This window comes from Triticum urartu, chromosome 7, assembly GCF_003073215.2.
Source record: "Triticum urartu cultivar G1812 chromosome 7, Tu2.1, whole genome shotgun sequence".
NCBI classification, from domain to species: Eukaryota; Viridiplantae; Streptophyta; class Magnoliopsida; order Poales; family Poaceae; genus Triticum; species Triticum urartu.
In genome coordinates, this window is record NC_053028.1 from 611287498 (window position 1) to 611291696 (window position 4199).

The window sequence follows — 4199 nt, forward strand, 5'->3', positions numbered from 1 at the left end:
AGTTGGTGCAAACTTCGCCGGTGCATCCAAACCCCGTGATATGATACGCTCTGTCACACATAAACCTCCTTATATCTTCCTCAAAATAGCCACCATACCTACCTATTATGGCATTTCCATAGCCATTCCGAGATATATTACCATGCAACTTTCCACCGTTCCGTTTATTATGACACGCATCATCATTGTCATATTGCTTAGCATGATCATGTAGTTGACATAGTATTTGTGGCAAAGCCACCGTTCATAATTCTTTCATACATGTCACTCTTGGTTCATTGCATATCCCGGTACACCGCCGGAGGCATTCATATAGAGTCATCTTTGTTCTAGTATCGAGTTGTAATCATTGACTTGTAAATAAATAGAAGTGTGATGATCATCATTTTCTAGAGCATTGTCCCAAGTGAGGAATAAAAAAAGAGAAAGGCCATAAAAAAGAGAGGGCCCAAAAAAAGAGAAAGGCCATAAAAAAGAGAAGGCTCAAAAAAAATAAGAGAAAAAGAGAGAAGGGACAATGCTACTATCATTTGCCACACTTGTGCTTCAAAGTAGCACCATAATCTTCATGATAGAGAGTCTTTTGTTTTGTCACTTTCATATACTAGTGGGAATTTTCATTAGAGAACTTGGCTTGTATATTCCAACAATGAGCCTCCTCAAGTGCCCTATGTCTTTGTGAGCAAGCAAGGTTGATGCACACCCACTTAGTTTCTTTTGTTGAGCTTTCATACATTTATAGCTCTAGTGCATCCGTTGCATGGCAATCCCTACTCCTTGCATTAACATCAATCGATGGGCATCTCCATAGCCCATTGATTAGCCTCGTTGATGTGAGACTTTCTCCTTTTTTGTCTTCTCCACATAACCCCCCTCATTATATTCTATTCCACCCATAGTGCTATATCCATGGCTCGCGCTCATATATTGCGTGAAAATTTATAGGTTTGAGATTACTAAAGTATGAAACAATTGCTTGGCTTGTCATCTGGGTTGTGCATGATGAGAGCATTCTTGTGTGACGAAAATGGAGCATGACTAAACTATATGATTTTGTAGGGATTAACTTTCTTTGGCCATGTTATTTTGAGAGGACATAATTGCTTAGTTAGTATGCTTGAAATATTATTATTTTTATGTCAATATGAACTTTTGTCTTGAATCTTTCGGATCTGAATATTCATACCACAATTAAGAAGAAGTACATTGAAATTATGCCAAGTAGCACTCCGCATCAAAAATTATGTTTTTTATCATTTACCTACTCGAGGACGAGCAGGAATTAAGCTTGGGGATGCTGATACGTCTCCAACGTATCTATAATTTTTGATTGCTCCATGCTATATTATCTACTATTTTGGATGTTTATGGGCTTTATTATACACTTTTATATCATTTTTGGGACTAACCTATTAACCTAGAGCCCAGTGCCAGTTTCTGTTTTACCTTGTTTTAGAATATCACAGAAAAGGAAAACCAAACGGAGTCCAATTGACCTGAAACATCACGGAACTTATTTTTGGATCAGAAGAATCCCAGAAGACTTGGAGTGCACGTCAGGGGATCTACAAGAGGCCACGAGGCAGGGGGCGCGCCCTCCACCCTCGTGAGCCCCTCGTGGCCCCCCTAACGTATTTCTTCCGCCTATATATCTCCATATACCCTAAAAACATCCGAGAGCACAATAGATCGGGAGTTCCGCCGCCAGAAGCCTCCGTAGCCACTGAAAGCCAATCTAGACCCGTTCTGACACCCTGCCGGAGGGGGGAATCCCTCTCCGGTGGCCATCTTCATCATCCCGATGCTCTCCATGACGAGGAAGGAGTAGTTCTCCCTCGGGGCTGAGGGTATGTACCAGTAGCTATGTGTTTGATCTCTCTCTCTCTCTCTCTCTCGTGTTCTTGAGGTGATACGATCTTGATGTATCGCGAGCTTTCCTATTATATCTGGATCCTATGATGTTTCTCCTCCCCCTCTACTCTCTTGTAATGGATTGAGTTTCCCCTTTGAAGTTATCTTATCGGATTGAGTCTTTAAAGATTTGAGAACACTTGATGTATGTCTTATCGTGCATATCTGTGGTGACAATGGGATATCACGTGATTCACTTGATGCATGTTTTGGTGACCAACTTGCGGGTTCCGCCCATGAACCTATGCATAGGGGTTGGCACATGTTTTCGTCGTGATTATCCGGTAGAATCTTTGGGGCACTCTTTGAGGTTCTATGTGTTGGTTGAATAGATGAATCTGAGATTGTGTGATGCATATCGTATAATCATACCCACGGATACTTGAGGTGACATTGGAGTATCTAGGTGACATTAGGGTTTTGGTTGATTTGTATCTTAAGGTGTTATTCTAGTACGAACTCTAGGGCTGTTTGTGACTGAGGGAGTCCTGGATTAGGGGGTCTCCGGACAGCCGAACTATATCCGGTGGCCGGACTGTTAGACTATGAAGATACAAGATTGAAGACTTCGTCTCGTGTCCGGATGGGACTCTACTTGGCGTGGAAGGCAAGCTAGGCGATACGGATATGTATATCTCCTCCTTTGTAACCGACCTTGTGTAACCCTAACCCTCTCCAGTGTCTATATAAACCGGAGGGTTTTAGTCCGTAGGACACAACAACTACAACATACAATCATACCATAGGCTAGCTTCTAGGGTTTAGCCTCTTTGATCTCGTGGTAGATCTACTCTTGTACTACCCATATCATCGATATTAATCAAGCAGGACGTAGGGTTTTACCTCCATCAAGAGGGCCCGAACCTGGGTAAAACATTGTGTCCCCTGCCTCCTGTTACCATCCGCCTTAGACGCACAGTTCGGGACCCCCTACCCAAGATCCGCCGGTTTTGACACCGACATTGGTGCTTTCATTGAGAGTTCCTCTGTGCTGTCGCCGTTAGGCTTGATGGCTCCTACTATCATCGATAGCGATGCAGTCCAGGGTGAGACTTTTCTCCCCGGACAGATCTTCATGTTCGGTGGCTTTGCACTGCGGGCCAATTCGCTTGGCCATCTGGAGCAGATTGAAAGTTACGCCCCTAGCCACTAGGTCAGGTTTGGAAGCTTAAACTACACGACCGATATCCATGGAGACTTGATCTTCGAAGGATTCAAGCCTCTTCCTTGTGCGTCACGCGGTCACGATGAGTTTGATTTAGCTCTACCATCGGACAGTGTTCAGGAGATCGCACAGGCAGCCGCTCCTACCCTCAATTCGGAGCCAGCTGCGCCATCCATGGACGGGTGGATGGACCCCGCCACGGAGGCCTTACCCTCAACGGCGATCGATCCAAACATCGACCTTACCTTGCACGAGAGCCGTGTTGTTAAACTGCCGGATCCTTCTCCGGCCACGGACTCCGAGCCGCCTGCGCCCGTTCCTATCGAATCCGATTGGGCGCCGATCATGGAGTTTACCTCCGCGGATATTTTTCAGCACTCGCCCTTTGGCGACATACTGAACTCATTAAGGTCTCTCTCCTTGTCAGGAGGATCCTGGCCGAACTATGTCCGGCAGGACTGGGATGCGGATGACGAAGAAATTCGCGGCCCACCCACCACCCACTTAGTAGCCACTGACGATGACTTAACCGACATGCTCGACTTTGACTCCGAAGACATCGACGGTATGGACGACGATGCGGGAGACGAAGAGGAACCACTGCACACAGGGCACTGGACAGCCACCTCATCATACGATATATACATGGTGGATACACCCAAAGAAGGCAATGGCGACGAGATAGCGGAGGATGACCCCTCCAAGAAGCAACCCAAGCGCCGACGTCAGCGGCGCCGCTCTAAGTCCTGCCAAAGCAAAAGTGGTGATACCGGCACAGGAGATAATAACACTCGGGATAGTGCCGAAGACAACAATAATCCCCTCCAGCAAGATTTAGAGCAGGAGGATGGAGGAGCCAGCCCTCCTGAGAGAGCGGCAGATGGAGAGGCGGAGGATGATAATTACATGCCCCCCTCCGAAGACGAGGCAAGCCTCGGCGATGACGAATTCGCCGTGCCAGAGGATCCCGTCGAACAAGAGTGCTTCAAACGCCGGCTTATAGCCACGACAAATAGCCTTAAGAAAAAGCAGCAGCAACTTCAAGCTGATCAAGATCTGCTAGCTGACAGATGGACTGAAATCCTCGCGGCCGAGGAATACAAACTCGAGCGCCCCTCCAAGA